General features: G+C 39.2%; 1 pseudogene; it reads right to left on the bottom strand.

Annotated features, from left to right (window-relative positions):
• Positions 1-15,297: 15,297 nt before the first annotated feature.
• On the bottom strand, positions 15,298-16,416 carry LOC127136865 (protein FAR1-RELATED SEQUENCE 5-like; annotated as a pseudogene).
• Positions 16,417-16,838: the final 422 nt, after the last annotated feature.

Here is a 16,838-nt window from a genome sequence, read left to right as displayed (position 1 = left end):
AGTTTGAAGTACTTGTTCGATCAGAAAGAATTGAACATGAGGCAAAGGAGATGGTTGGAATTCTTGAAAGATTATGATTTTGGTTTGAATTGTCATCCTGGAAAGGCGAATGTTGTAGTCGATGCATTGAGTATGAAGTCATTGCACATGTCTATGTTGATGATTCGAGAGTTTGAATTGTTGGAGCAATTTAGAGATTTGAGTTTGGTTTGTGAAGCGACGCCTTCGTATGTTAAGCTTGGTATGTTGAAGCTTACGTGTGGCATTCTTGACGAGATTAGAGAAGGTCAGAAGTCAGATTTGAAATTAGTCGATGTTATGACATTGATTAATCAAGGAAAAGGTGGTGACTTTCGGATTGATGAGAATGGTATCATGAGGTGTCGTGATCGAGTTTGTGTTCCGGATGTTGCGGATTTGAGAAAGAGGATTCTTGAGGAAGGGCATAGAAGTGGTCTGAGTATTCATCCTGGTGCTACTAAAATGTATCAAGACTTGAGGAAGATGTTTTGGTGGCAAGGTATGAAGAAGGACGTAGCAGAATTTGTGTATTCATGCTTGACTTGTCAAAAGTCAAAGATTGAACATCAAAAACTGTCTAGTTTGATGCAACCGTTATCTATTCCCGAGTGGAAGTGGGATAGTATCTCTATGGATTTTGTTTCGGGTTTGCCGAGAACATCGAGTAATTGTGAGGCTATTTGGGTCGTTGTAGACAGGTTGACGAAATGTGCTCATTTTATTCCGATGAGGATGGATTATTCGATGGAGAGACTTGCTAAGTCGTACATCGAGAGGATTGTGTGTTTGCATGGTATTCCGTCGAGCATTCTTTCGGGTAGAGATCCGAGGTTCACTTCGAGATTTTGGGAAGGTTTGCAAAGTGCTTTGGGTACGAAGTTGCGTTTGAGTTCGGCGTATCATCCGCAAACTGATGGTCAAACAGAGAGGACTATTCAGTCACTTGAAGATCTTTTGAGGTCTTGTGTTTTGGAACAAGGAGGAAATTGGGATAGTTTCTTGCCTTTGATCGAGTTTACGTATAACAACAGTTTCCATTCGAGTATTGGAATGGCACCTTTTGAGGCTCTTTATGGTAGAAGGTGTAGAACTCCTTTGTGTTGATACGAATCGGGAGAGAGTGTTGTGGTTGGACCCGAGTTGATTCAAGAGACTACAGATAAGATTAAGATGATTCAAGAGAAGAGGAAGGCTTCTTTAGATGCCCAAAAGTGCTTATTTGAGCTATCAAATATGGGTATCTTTCACTCCTTTTTGTTGCTAAAGTGTTCGAAACCGCCTTTGCTTTAGATGAATTGCAATACAATGATAAACGATCTTGATACCTTTAATTTATGCGTTATTGTGCAGGAATTAGGCATGAAATAATAGAAAATGAAGGCACAAGAAAGTTGGCAAAGGGACCAAGAAAAGAATGCATTCATCAGCATACTCGCTAGGCGAGTGCTGGGGCGAAGTGCTCGCTAGGCGAGCACCCAGCGAGCTGCTAGTGAGCATCCCCAAAATTTTACAGTAGCAAAGTCAGCAAACTCGCTAGGCGAGTGCCTAGCGAAGGTGGTAGCGAACACTCCCAGACTTGGGCAAAAGCACAACCAGCACTTGCTCGCTAGGCGAGCCACTAGCGAGCTCCCAGCGAACAATTCCAGTAGCAAAGCCACCTAAACTCGCTGGAGCGAAGGTGGAAGCGTGGGCTTCGCCTAGCGAAGGTTTTGTTCGCCTAGCGAACATGCAGTTTGGACTTGGAAGATTCTTCTGGAGCAGGTGCCTCTGGTGCCTATTTTGGGGCTCGCTAGGCGAACCATTCTGCTCGCCTAGCGAGCATGACAGCTCAGACAGCAGTAGTATAAGTAGCAGGGACTACTTTTTGGAACCATACTTTTATACTTTGTACTTTTACTTAGCATTTTCTTAGATATTTTCCAGCATTTTCTCTAGAGATATTTTGTAACCTAGAAACACTTTTTCTTCATTTTTCTTCATCTCTTAACATTATTCTACAAAAAGAAGGTGGATTCCCATCCAATCTCGATTCTTCGACGTGGATGTTGATCAACCTTCAACCGAGACTTGTTGTGCAAGCCACCATGAAAATGAGTGGCTAAGTTCTTCATTTTGTCAAGGTTAGATGTAGATGATCATAAGCTTTGTGTGTATATGAGTTGATCTTCATTTGTAAACTCTTTAATGATAAATATATGGTGAAAACTTTATTTTATCGATAACTCTTTGTGTTGGTTTATGATCGAGAGATGTTTACCAACTATTTACCTAGGTTTTCATCCAATCTTGTTTGTTAGCTAGAGATAGTAATGAATGATTTTGTTCACCATAAAGTTGAACCAAAAAGTTGTCATTTTGATAGATTGTGTTAGAGATAAACAATGGATCAAAATGGGAAAACCCACAATGTGTGTTAGAGATAAATACATTGGGAGGACTTTGTGAAATAGTTTATCATCTAAAGGAGTTTATGAGTCTTGTTGATCAAACATATGCATGCAAAGTGATCGTCGAACCCTAACTTTGACAATCTTTCTCAAATAGAAAAACCAAAACTTTTACCGCATTTTCTTACACTTTTATGCAAGATACCGTGACTAGAAACCAAAACCCCCCTTGTTAGTTTGAGTTAAGAATTAAAACAACTGTCGAATGGCGGCGATATCTCACAATCCCTGTGGAGACGATAACAAAAACCCGATACCAAACCACTTTCCAACAAAATGGCGCCGTTGCGGGGGATTATGAATTGATATTGCGAGCATCGCAATAGTTGCTTAATTTTTAACCTTTGAAATTTTGACTTGTGCTTGTAATTTGTTTGGTTTAGTGTGCAACTTTCGTTTTATGCGAGGGCAGGTTCCTGAGGACGAACTTCTTTTTGATCCCGAGATCGAAAGAACCGCAAGGAGACTGAATAGCAGAACGAGATGAAGGAGGCAACAAGCTAGACAACGACAAGAGCAAGGAGAAAGTTCTTCTACACCACATCCACCATCTTTCATACGTATCATGGATCAATCACCACAACCACCGCCCATGTCCACACCTTGTGTCAACAGTCCAAGGAATACTGCTCAGTTTGCCAACCACACGGGAAGGCAAGCCGAGATGAAGACGGGAACTCTTAACCTACTATATGGAAGTCCATTCATCGGAATGGACCATGAAGACCCCTTTGCTTTTCTCACCAAATTTTATGAGATAGCATTGGCGGCCGGAGTTGATCAAGCTCAAGAGCTACCGTTGTTCAAAAGATTATTTCCTCATGCTTTGCTCGGCAAAGCGAAAGATTGGTACTTGGATCAAACACCTGCAGTCATGACGGATTGGAACGTGTTGGAAGAGAAGTTCATCGAAAGATTTTTCTCCCACAACCGTTTCGTGGAATCCAAAACGGCAATCTCCGTGTTTTCACAAGGGACTAACGAATCATTGAATGAGGCGTGGGAAAGATTCAAATCCATGCTTCGGAAGTGCAAAGGGCACGGATTTGACAAATTGACTCAAATCCACATTTTCAAAAATGGCCTTCAACCGAATTGCAAGACTTTGTTGGATGCTACCTCAGGTGGTTCTTTGTTGTCTAAAAGCGCCGAAGAAGCTACAGATATCATTAACCGAATGGCTCTAAATGACCTCCAAAGTCAAAGTAGAGGCAACTCTTTGAAGAAACCGGGAGTGCTTGAACTTGGGACGAACGATGACATTCTTGCCCAAAACAAACTCATTTCACAACAAGTTGAACTTTTAACTCAACAAATAAAAGAGTTGAGAGAACCTTCAAAAGCTAAACAAATAGCTTGTTATGAGCTTTGCAGAGGTGAGCATGACACCGAATTTTGTCCACCTCCCGGGTTCGAAGAAGTGAACTACATGGCGAACCAACGAGACTACCAACCGAGGCAACAACAACAACAACAACAACCGTATCAACCACATCCTCAAAGTCAACAACAACACTTTCAAGGGAATCAAGGGTTCCAACCAAGGAGTAACTATTACCATAACCAAGGTTATGAGGGTGGTAATTCTAGCCGTCAAAACCCTCCCCAAAATCCTTATCAACCTCAACAACCGCCGGTCGTGACATCAAAGTTAGAAGAAACATTGACACAATTTATGCAAATGTCGATGGCTAATCAAAAGAGCACCGATGCGGCAATCAAAAATCTTGAAACTCAAGCCGGTCAACTTGCTACACAACTAGCGGAACAACAACCCGGACCATCTTTTTCGGCGAACACGCAAACAAATCCAAAAGAGTATTATAAAGCGATAACGACGAGAAGTGGAAGGGAGTTGACTAGTGAGAGTGACAAGAGAGATGAGAGTAAAAAAAGAGAGGATGAGAAAAATGATGAGGAGAAGATAATAGAGGATAGTATTGATGGTGAAGTTGGGGAGTGGAGTGAGGAAGAAGTTGAAAAGGATGAAAAGAATGGTGAAGTTGAAAATAAAGGAAGTGTGGAAGTCGAAAAGAATAAGAATGATGAAGTGATGGTGGAGCCAGTGAAAAAGAAAAGAGAGAGGAATCCTAGAAGTTCTAGAGGAAAGGAGGTAGTGAGCGCTACTCCAATCCAAAACCTTCCGTATCCACATGCTCCATCTAAAAGGGAGAAAGAACGGCATTACGCCCGGTTCATGGATATATTCAAACAATTGAAAGTGAACATTCCGTTTGCCGAAGCATTGGAGCAAATGCCTAAGTATGCAAAATTCATGAAAGACATACTTACTAAAAAGTGGAGGTACACGGAACCAAAGACAGTCTTGCTTGATGCACGATGTAGTGCCATCATTCAAAAAACTCTCCCGAGGAAGGAATCCGATCCGGGACGAGTCGCTTTACCGGTAACCATCGGAGACACCTACACGGGTAATGGCTTGATTGACTTGGGATCCAACATCAATTTGATTCCCCTATCCATTGTTAAAAGATTGGGAAATGTTGAGATCAAATCTACTAAGATGACTTTACAACTAACTGATAAGTCTACAACTGCACCATATGGAGTGGCTCAAGACATGTTAGTGAAAGTTGACAAATTCTTCTTCCCGGTAGATTTCATTGTTATTGATATGGAAGAGGACGATGATGCTCCTCTTATTCTTGGCCGACCATTCATGAAAACCGAACGCATGATGATTGATGTTGACAACAGTTTGATGAAAGTAAGGGTCCAAGATGAAGAGGTAGCCTTCCATCTTTTTGAAGCCAAAAAGCATCCTAATGAGAAGCATGATTCTTTCCGAGTCGATGCCACCAAGGAGAAGCTAGTGGAGGTCACAAACCAGGTTCATGTTTCTAATCCTTCCGAAAGATCTCTTATCGGAGTATACAAAATTCCGACCAAAAATAAAGGAAAAGAGATGGAAGCATTGTTGCATGAATTAGAAGCTTGTGGAGAACTTGTTTATCATGAAGACACAAGCGAAGGTTTGGATATGACAAAGAAAGTGGAGGAGCCAAAACTAGAGCCACATTTGAATTACGTGTTCCTTGGAGATAATTGTACTAAACCGGTAATCATTAGCGATACTTTGTCCACAAAAGAGGAGAATCAATTGATGCGAGTGCTGAAAAAGAAGGACGTTGTCAAACTAGTAGAGGCCGGGATGAATTGTTCTATCTCCGATGGTGAATGGGTGAGCGTTGTGCAAATAGTTCCGAAAAAGGGTGGTATGAGATTTTATCGAAGGTTTATCAAGAACCTGTTGAAGACAACAAAGCCCTTGAGGAAGTTGCTCAACAAAGTGGATCGCGGAAGCTGCGCTATTTCCTTGGATGATCCTATGTGAGCATCGAACCGTCGAGCTTATCCGACGTTAAACAAGCGCTTGTTGGGAGGCACCCCAACATTGTAAGTATTTAAAAGCTTTCTGTTGTGTGGTATGGGGGTTCCAATTGATAAACCTTGATGATATGTGCTTGGAATGCTGTTTGGAAAAAGCAAAATGTTGTCATGCTCGCTAGCTGCTCGCTAGGCGAAGGCAGTAGCGAGCTGATTCGCTAGTTGCTCGCTAGGCGAAGCAGTAACGAGCGCTGCGTGACAGAACCCATTTAATTTTCAGCAGGCCACTCTTTTGGGCCCAAATACCATTTTTCTTTTTAGTGTTGCACTCTGAACTCCAGACCTCACACACTCACAATATTACTCTCACTTTTCATCTCACAAAAACCCCAACTGTTACATTGCAACCCTCAATGTGCATTCTAACTTCAATCTATCTCTCAAACCAGGTTTGCACCTTCTCATTACTTTATGCTTTCACATTGTAAATTTCTGAAGTATATGTCATTTAGGGTGAATTTGGGGGAATGGGTACATTAGGTTTTGCATGTGGGTGTAGATTTGCATGTACTTTAGAACGATGCCTTTCATGATAAATCACCTAGTTTCTGAAATGGGTGCTGGTAGACTTAGGGTTTTATGAAATTGGACTGTTAAGAAGAGAGAACCCAGAACCCGTAAGATTCGCTAGCATCTCGCTAGGCGAATCAGTGGCGAGCATTCGCTGCCACTTCGCTAGGCGAACCTGTAGCGATGCTTTGCTAGGTTCTCGCTAGGCAAAGCAGCAACGACCATGACAGTAGTTGGATTTTCTGTTTTGCTTTCTAATCTGTTCTGTGGTTTTGTGTGTTTCTTCTCTATGTCTTTACAGATGGAATCCAGGTCCGGCGCTTCTAAAAAGAGAACGGGCGGGAGCACTTCCCGTCCCGTGCCCATACAGTTCGACACCGACAAATTTGTCGGGCCAAAGCAAGCGGCTAGATATGTGGCTTTGGAGAAGAGAAATTTTTTGCCGGAAAAGAGATTTATAATCAACCCCGAAGGCACCTACCGTACATTTGTCGGGTTGATTCATAGCAAAAAGTGGGACCGGTTGATATCTCCCCTTGAGCATTATGACATCGAAACAGTGCGTGAGTTCTACACGAACGCACTACCGAACGACGACGAGCCATTCACATGGACGACTAGAGTGTCCAGTCGTACGATTGCTTTCGATCGGGATACAATTAACTGGGTACTGGGTGAACCGCTCCATCCGGGAGCCAATGAAAGAGACGCATACCACCGGGATTTGAGGCTTCACCGGGATACCGATTCAATTTCTGCTGCCCTGCTTTTTGAAGGGAAATCAGTTGAGCTGAACCCATCTGGGGTTCCGATGAGATACCATAGGGAGGACATGATTCCCTTGGCTCAACTGATCTTTTTGTTGGTTCTAACAAATATCAAACCCAAGTCTCACACTTCAACCGTGCCGATCCCAGTGGCACACTTGGTTCACTGCATCCTCACGAATATCCAGATTGATGTTGCAAGGATAATTGCTTTAGAGTTGAAGTCCGTGATTGAGAGCGGGCTAAAGTCGGGGGCACGAGTTAACTGTCCCCTTGCTTTCCCGTGTCTCATCATGGCTTTGTGCCAACATGCGAGGGTGAAGCTACCCTCTCGGAGTCAAGTAAGGATCCCTCCGTCCATCGATGACAGATATGTGGCCAAGTACTGCAAACCAAAGAACTTAAGGAGTAGTTCAGCTGCTGATGCTACCGGGACTTCTGATGGTCCTGGTACTTTTGCTCATGGATCCGATCCTTTCCAGCAGGCTGTCTGCAACTACAATTGGGATTGGATGGCGGCAACTCAGCGCGCCATGCTAGATATTCATGATTCTATGCAGCTGTTACAGTTGCAGGTGCGTGACCCCTCCGGTGAGCACTCGATGATGACGTGTGAGCAGTTTCTGCAGCACGCTAGCTGGCCTGTGGACAGGCCTATGTTTGGAGAGGGGGCGGGTGCCGGTGCATCTGGTGCTGGTGTTTCTGGTGGTGCTGAGGATGATGGTGATGACGATGATGATGATGCTACCGGTTCTGAAGCCGGTAGTGATGAGGGTTCTGAGTCCTTTGGGGGCTAAGTTTGTTTTATTTTATTGTATTTTTCAGATTTATTGTATTTTGATTTTGGTTATGTACTTTTGGGGTGTTTTGTCCCCCATGCACATTTTTAAAATTTTTAAGTAATGAGTATTGTTTATGTTTTTAATTTGTGTGTTTGGTTTAAATTTCTTTTTGTTTAATAATTTTTGGTTGTTGAGTGTCAAACCTTCTAGATTGGTTGCTCCTCAAAGAAGCATCCAATGAAGGTGCATCCGAGCTTGGATGGCAATGATAAAAATAAACAAGTGAATAATGCTAAGGTATATGGTTACCTCCGGTTAGAATTTTAGAATGCATTAAGAACTTTACTCTTTTCGTAATTTAATATTGTTCTTTTTGCAACATAATTGAATGAATGTTTCATCTAGGACTTAAAACCACAAATTGTGAGGAAACCTCCATTGTACACTTAAATGTTGGATTCTAATAAACTTTGTTGATTCATTTGATTCATGCTTGGTATTTTATTATTGTGAATGTGCGGAAGCAATTAGAAATGATCAAGGCGCTTGTTTTCTATTGAGCACAACCAGTTCCAAATATAACTTACCCATGAGCAGAGAGAGTATTCGTTAACCCCTCTGAGCTTAAACAGTTGAATCTCGGCTTGAAATAAAGCGAGATGTCAAAAATCTTTTTTCTTGAAACCCAGAAAATTTTGATAATTGTTCTTTTGCCGTAAAAAGTCAAGAGCATTCACTTAGGGTGAGTAAAAGAAATAAGTTGGGGAGAACGAAAATGAGAATCGGTAAGTGCCACAACTCTTGAAAAACCGAGCAAGCATTGAAAAAAAAAAAAAAAGAGAAACATCTGTTTTGTGAATACGATGTGAAAAGAAAAGAAAAAAAAATAGAGAAAATGAAAATGAATGCTTGCTTGGAAGAAAAATAGTGAAAAACAAAAATTGAGTTGTGAAATAAGAGTTGTGAAGGTTTCAAATGAGAAACAAAGGGAACGAAGTTGAGATGTGTGAATAGTGTACAGTGAATGTCTCTTTTGCATCGGCAATTTCGTTTTCAATGGCCTTAGAAATGACCCTTGTTTGTTAACCTAACCAAGCTACAACCGGAAAAGTCCTTAGTGATCTTCGTGCTTCCGCATTTTTATTTATAATTGTTAGACATTGTATGAATTGAATTGATTTCTTCATTGTTTGTTGGAGAGTGAGATTATTCCCGCGGTTGCAAACGCGTAATTTCTTCAATCCTTATTCGAAGAGGAGAGATAGGGCGATTCATTCAAGATAATATTATTGTGGATAGATACATATTTCGCATTGCTATAAAGTTTTAGTTCTTGTGCATTATGTTATTCTAACCATTGGGAACTTATGCCTCGTTGATTTTCTTGTGTTTGAGCCGTTTTATCCGACTTTGGAGAAACCTTTTTCTTTAAGCAAATCCTCTTGTCCTTCAAGAGGCATACTTTGCTTGAGGACAAGCAAGAATCTAGTTGGGGAGAGTTGTTAGATGCCCAAAAGTGCTTATTTGAGCTATCAAATATGGGCATCTTTCACTCCTTTTTGTTGCTAAAGTGTTCGAAACCGCCTTTGCTTTAGATGAATTGCAATACAATGATAAACGATCTTGGTACCTTTAATTTGTTCGTTATTGTGCAGGAATTAGGCATGAAATAATAGAAAATGAAGGCACAAGAAAGTTGGCAAAGGGACCAAGAAAAGAATGCATTCATCAGCATACTCGCTAGGCGAGTGCTAGGGCGAAGTGCTCGCTAGGCGAGCACCCAGCGAGATGCTAGCGAGCATCCCCAGAATTTTACAGTAGTAAAGTCAGCAAACTCGCTAAGCGAGCGCCTAGCGAAGGTGGTAGCGAACACTCCCAGACTTGGGCAAAAGCACAGCCAGCACTTGCTCGCTAGGCGAGCCACTAGCGAGCTCCCAGCGAATAATTCCAGTAGCAAAACCACCTAAACTCGCTGGAGCGAAGGTGGAAGTGTGGGCTTCGCCTAGCGAAGGTTTTGTTCGCCTAGCGAACATGCAGTTTGGACTTGGAAGATTCTTCTGGAGCAGGTGCCTCTGGTGCCTATTTTGGGGCTCGCTAGGCGAACCATTCTGCTCGCCTAGCGAGCATGACAGCTCAGACAATAGTAGTATAAGTAGCAGGGGATACTTTTTGGAACCATACTTTTATACTTTGTACTTTTACTTAGCATTTTCTTAGATATTTTCCAGCATTTTCTCTAGAGATATTTTGTAACCTAGAAACACTTTTTCTTCATTTTTCTTCATCTCTTAACATTATTCTACAAAAAGAAGGTGGATTCCCATCCAATCTCGATTCTTCGACGTGGATGTTGATCAACCTTCAACCGAGACTTGTTGTGCAAGCCACCATGAAAATGAGTGGCTAAGTTCTTCATTTTGTCAAGGTTAGATGTAGATGATCATAAGCTTTGTGTGTATATGAGTTGATCTTCATTTGTAAACTCTTTAATGATAAATATATGGTGAAAACTTTATTTTATCGATAACTCTTTGTGTTGGTTTATGATCGAGAGATGTTTACCAACTATTTACCTAGGTTTTCATCCAATCTTGTTTGTTAGCTAGAGATAGTAATGAATGATTTTGTTCACCATAAAGTTGAACCAAAAAGTTGTCATTTTGATAGATTGTGTTAGAGATAAACAATGGATCAAAACGGGAAAACCCACAATGTGTGTTAGAGATAAACACATTGGGAGGATTTTGTGAAATAGTTTATCATCTAAAGGAGTTTATGAGTCTTGTTGATCAAACATATGCATGCAAAGTGATCGTCGAACCCTAACTTTGACAATCTTTCTCAAATAGAAAAACCAAAACTTTTACCGCATTTTCTTACACTTTTATGCAAGATACCGTGACTAGAAACCAAAACCCCCTTGTTAGTTTGAGTTAAGAATTAAAACAACTGTCGAACGGCGGCGATATCTCACAATCCCTGTGGAGACGATAACAAAAACCCGATACCAAACCACTTTCCAACAACTTCTCAGAGTCGTCAAAAGAGTTATCATGATAAGAGGAGGAAACCTCTTGAGTTTGAGAAAGATGAGCATGTGTTTCTTCGAGTTACGCCAATAACGGGTGTTGGTAGAGCTTTGAAGTCGCGTAAGTTGACGCCGCGTTTCATTGGTCCTTATCAGATTTCCGAGAGGGTAGGTGAAGTGGCATATCGGATTACATTGCCACCGTCACTTTCTAATCTTCATGATGTGTTCCATGTGTCTCAATTGAGGAGGTACATTGCGGATCCATCGCATGTTGTTCCATTAGATGATGTTCAAGTGCGGGATAATTTGACGGTTGATACATCACCTATGCAAATTGAAGATCGAGAAGTGAAGAAGCTTTGTGGTAAGGAGATTGCTTTGGTGAAAGTGATATGGGAGTTGTTCGTTTGAGGTAAATTTTCGAGGCCGAAAATCTTTTAAGTGGGGGAGAGTTGTAACAACCCAATTTTAGTAATTATTTCTTATATTATTATTATTTTATTTTATTTTATTTATTTGAAGTGGTAATTAATTAATTGGTTGTTAGGTAGTATAATAATTGATTATATTAATTAATTTGGTGTGTTAATTAATTATTTAGTTGATATGAGATATAATTGAATAATCAATTATATTAATTAACTTGGTGTGTATACTGTGTTGGTTTAATTTATTTGAATTAAATAGAGATATTATAATACTATGTCTTATTGGGCTTAATAATTAAATTAGAAGTATCATTCTTTGAGCCCAAATATAATACTAGAATATAAGAGGTAGGAGAGTGAGAAGTAAGATTCATTTGATCATTTGACGGCAACAGAGAAAGAAAAGAGGAAAAGTAAGGAGAAGAGGGGAAGAACAAGAGAGAAGCTAAGATTTCCAGATAATTGAAGAGGTAAGGGGGAGAATCCTTATTATTATGGGTTAGTATGATTGAGTCAATGGGTAGAAGTATGTTTAGCTTAAAATCCCTAATTTTGTATGGTTGTTTGAAATTGTTAGGTTTTGATGAGTATTCTTGATTTGTGGTGATTTAATTGTGTTAAAACTGTGAATTAACTTTATACACTTAGAGTATTGTATGAGTTATAATTTTCTGAGCGTTTGGCTTTTTACGGAATCGAAATCGGAGGTCCGAAAGTCCTCCAACGATGAAAAATGCAGAAAATTCAGCATTATGTTTTTGTGTTAACCGGTTACCCTACGAGCGTTAACCGATTACTTGCTAAAAACCTGCCCAGAAGTTGATTCTGTTTTGCGTTAACCAGTTAACCAAAAGCGTTAACCGGTTACTTGTTAAAAATCTGCGTAGAAATTGCATTTTGTTTTGCGTTAACCTGTTACCCAAAAGCGTTAACCGGTTAACACTGTTGAAAATCTGCCAGGAAGTGCATTCTGTTTCGCGTTAACCGGTTACCTGAAAGCGTTAACTGGTTAACACTATTGAAAAATGAAAATTTGAGATTTTAAGAAGTTGTATTTAGTGTGAAATGAAATCTAAGTGTGTGTATTTGATAATTAGCCTATATTTGTGAATGATATATTGTTATGAATGTGTATATGTACCATTGATGGATAATTCATAGAGTTGAATTATGGTGATATGTGGAATGTTAAGATGGTAGAGATGATCTTAATTGCATATGTGTTGGTATTTGTACATTCATTTATGGCATGGTCGGCTTCATGGTGGAAGCGGTGAAACTGTGGGTTCACATGGTAATAGACGTTGATCCTTGAATGGAAATAGGCGTAGCAGACGTTAATCCTTAATGGGAAATAGGCGTAGTGGCTTTGATCTTGTCCGGATCGGAAGCGTGGCTTGGATTCTAGATATTGAATCGGAAAACGGTGAAACATTGGGTTCACATTGCGGTACCACATGCATAAAGTCACATGTCTTGCATTGAGTCACATTAGAGTTATGTGATAATTGAGTGTATGCCTTGTTATGATTGTGATGTGTGTATGAGATATGGTAATTGAATTTGGTGATGTTTGGATACATAACTTGGCAAAATATGTGATTATGTGATAATTGTAGTTATGTGTATATTTGGGAATATAGTATTGGATTTTAATATTATACTCCTTGAGTTTTGATGGATGTTTGAAACATGTGAAATAAATGTTGGTTAGTATTATTTACATGGTTATACAAGGTGTGATGAATTCCTTTAATTGTTGATTTAATCATTGTGCCTTATTATACTTCTTCATAATGATTTGAATTCTCACCCTTCTGTTTGAATGTTCCCTTTACATGGGCCTCGTACAGATATTCAAGAGTAGTATTGCTGAAGTTAAGTGGACGGTAGCTCACTCGAGATTTAGCCGGAGAGTGTGTTTTAGCCTAGAGACTAGGTAATGAGTCAATGCTCTGGTCATGTAACACGGGGTAGATTAGTAGTATTGAACTCATATCTTATTTGGATATGTATTACGTTATTACTTGTGAACATGTTAATTGCATTTGCTGTTGAGAGGCCATAGTGCCAAATATTCTGAATATGGTTTTATTTTATCTTGAGGAGATTATTGAGGGATGATCATGGTATGGGACATGGATCATTTTATGAAATGTATGAGTATTCATTATTTTCCGCTCCGAACGCATATACTTGATGACTCATGATATTTGAAGTGTTGTTTTTTAAATGACCAGGTGTATTGTATATTGATGATGAAATATGTTGGTTTTTGAAAGCTTTTAGTTTTTGAAAACGTCGATGTGACGCTCTTTTGTTTATGTGCGTGCTTATTTACTCTGATTATACGTTAAGTATTTTGGGGTAGAAAAAGGGGTGTTACAGCGTGAAGTTGTAGTTCGGTATGCCCCAAAATATCCCAGATCCCCCAGCTAGCCTAGGAGAATGGCATATGCGCAAACTTAACGACCAATGGAACTTCAATCCATGGTAAAGCTTCGTAAGATCGGAGTGTCGCAAATGGAAGCACCGTCATGACCATGTGTTAACTGACGCGGTCATGCCAACTGAAGAAAAACCAAGTCGTACTTATATGGCTTGGTACAAATCGGTTGGTTTTCAGTTCATCGCCGAGGATATGTACTTGTACGACCCACGACAGATGAGTTACACACCTGACACCTCAACATCAAACCCCCAACAACAGTGTCAGACCGGATACACACAACCCCTTGTCCGTCAAACGTTCCGTTCAACCAACACACAAACATACAACCAAAACATTCCATACACCCAACCCCAATACCAAGAGCATACCCCATACCACCACCAACAAATTGACCATCAACCTGAGACCCAACATCGCTTCGCACCCACCCCATCACCCTACCAAAGTCGCCTAAGCCAGAACATCCAACGATCATTTAACACCAATCGCCCCTCCTCCTACCGTAGCCAAGAAGCCCAAACCTCACAAAACCAAAACATCCAACAACCATATCTCTACCAAACACCCCAACAACCTTTCCAACCTTTCCTCGACGCATCGTTCACACCCATGTCTCCCTTCAACCGTCCCGGTCGCCCATCAATGAGTCAACCACATCCCAACTTCTCTGGCATGGGCCATGAGCTCAGCTACGGCGGTACACCATCGATGCATACTGAAGACTATGCCGATTTGTCTGACTACCTCAACAGACTTTCTCCTGTAGTTGGTAGTGACGCTCCTGGCCCCTCAGATGCTCAAACATCGGTACCGAATCATCAACGTGGGTTAGGGCCATGGATTAGGGTAGCTAGAGGATGTGGGACCGGAGGTCAGTTAGGTGATCCCGATCATCACCATTAGGTTTCTTTGTGTAAACGGCAAATTTTATTAATATCAATTGGTCCTATATGAAATTTATCTATCACGTATACCATTTACCAAAAAAATTTGCATTTTAGGAGGAGTCTCCAATTGAATTGGCGCCTCCATTCAATTTTTAAGAGGAGTCTCCAATTCAATTGGCGACTCCTCCTAAAAGTGGGGTAGTTTGGGAATTTTTTTGAAACCAAGAGTGTTTTGGGAATTTCCTTGAAAAAGTGGGTTATTTTCGTAAAAAATCCCATAAAATACCTTTGAATTGAAATAAACAACATATACATTTTAATTCAAAGTCTTTTTCATGGTAGGATACCTTGAACATTATGTCTTTAATTTTGTCAATTTGTGTCTTGATTTCTATAACATAATATATAAAATTCAATCCCTCTAATCTCTCAAAGCAATTATGACAATACATCATAGATGCAACCTCCACTTGAAAGTCTTTGAATTTTGCATTAGTGAAAGTCTTTGAATTTTGCATTAGTGAATGCTTTTTAAAATTGGGACGCAAATCTAAAATGGCTTACTCAAGCTATAACTTTATTAAATGAACCAAAATAAGATGTTTTTCTCTCATTAAATATCCCTTTCAGCCATTTGTTATCCTGAAGTCCAAAATCTTTAATCATTTTTTCCCATCTTTGCATGAATCACTTTTACTCAAAGATTTATAGCATCATGCAAAAGTGTTTTGATAGATTCATAATCAAAGTGTCTACCTAAATTTTCTGGAACAGTTTTCATTAAATGTCACAGGCACCACCGATGACGAGCGTTTGGAAAAACAACCTCAATTGCATTTTTCATGGCTTTGTCTTGATCAATAATTATGGCATTTGGAGTACGTCCATGCATGCATTCTAACCAAGTTGTGAACAATCAAATAAAGGTCTTAGTATCCTTGTTCGATAATAAAACACAACTCAACAACGTAGATTGACCATGATGATTTACTTCAACAAAAGGGTAAAAGACATGTCATATTTGTTTGTTAATCAAGTGGTGTCAAATGTTACAACTTCACCAAAATATTCATATGCAGTCCTACTTCTCGCATTTGTCCAAAATACATTTTGTAAACGACTTTCATCATCAATATATATTACATAATAACAAAATAGTTTTGAATTACCTCAGCATCTATTATCTCAAGTCGAAGTCTCCTTACTTTATCAATATAGTTTCTAAAGTCTTTTTCACCAAATGTTAGATTCTCATACCCATTAGCTTCAACAACCAAAGAAGATCGAAAATATCTACTTACATTAATTCTAGCTTGATCATTGAGTTCTAACCTTGAAATAGTAACAATTCCATTTAAACAAATACATGCATTCAGTCTAGCCTTACATTGTGATTTTGTTATAGGATTTGGCTTTAAAATATTCTTTGATTTGCTCACATACTTTGCTCCACGACTACATTGTTCTATCACTTTCGTTTTTGCTACTAAGTTTAGTAATTCCAAAACCCATAAACTGGCCATAACTCTTGTAATAGTCTATAAGTTCATCTTTAGATTTAAATATCATTCCAACACAAGATTTTTCATCATCATGAAAAATATCTGTTTCTAAGTTATCACCAAATTTATCATCTGTTTCATTTACTTCCTCTTGGTCGGAGGATACACATATTTCTTCCATTAATAAAATAGATTAAAAACATATATTAATAAAAGTGATATACAATGAATAAATAAACTCGTTTTAAATATAAAATTGGACTAATTGATATAAATTTGAATACAAAGTTTAAAACTACAACTGAATATCAAGAACCTTTAAATAAAAATTTAAATAGTATTAGTTCGCCGAATAAATTTAAGGGTAATGTTAATTTGTGTCTTAGGGGTACAAAATAAGACACCTATTTGTAGAAAGTTTGTATTGAAAAAACCAATTATAAAATTAATTTTATATTTTTATTAAAATCAATGCATAATTTTCAACATAAAATTATTTTCTTTAATTCTTATCTTGTGTCCCTATGACATAGGTTAACATTACCTTAAATTTAATTAGATGAAAATGAATGGTGAGTATAGGTGTGAAAAAAAACCAATTAT

This window comes from Lathyrus oleraceus, chromosome 4 (genome assembly GCF_024323335.1).
Source record: "Lathyrus oleraceus cultivar Zhongwan6 chromosome 4, CAAS_Psat_ZW6_1.0, whole genome shotgun sequence".
NCBI lineage: Eukaryota > Viridiplantae > Streptophyta > Magnoliopsida > Fabales > Fabaceae > Lathyrus > Lathyrus oleraceus.
The sequence above is the reverse complement of the archived record's forward strand: the minus strand, read 5'-3'. Positions and strand labels throughout refer to the sequence as shown.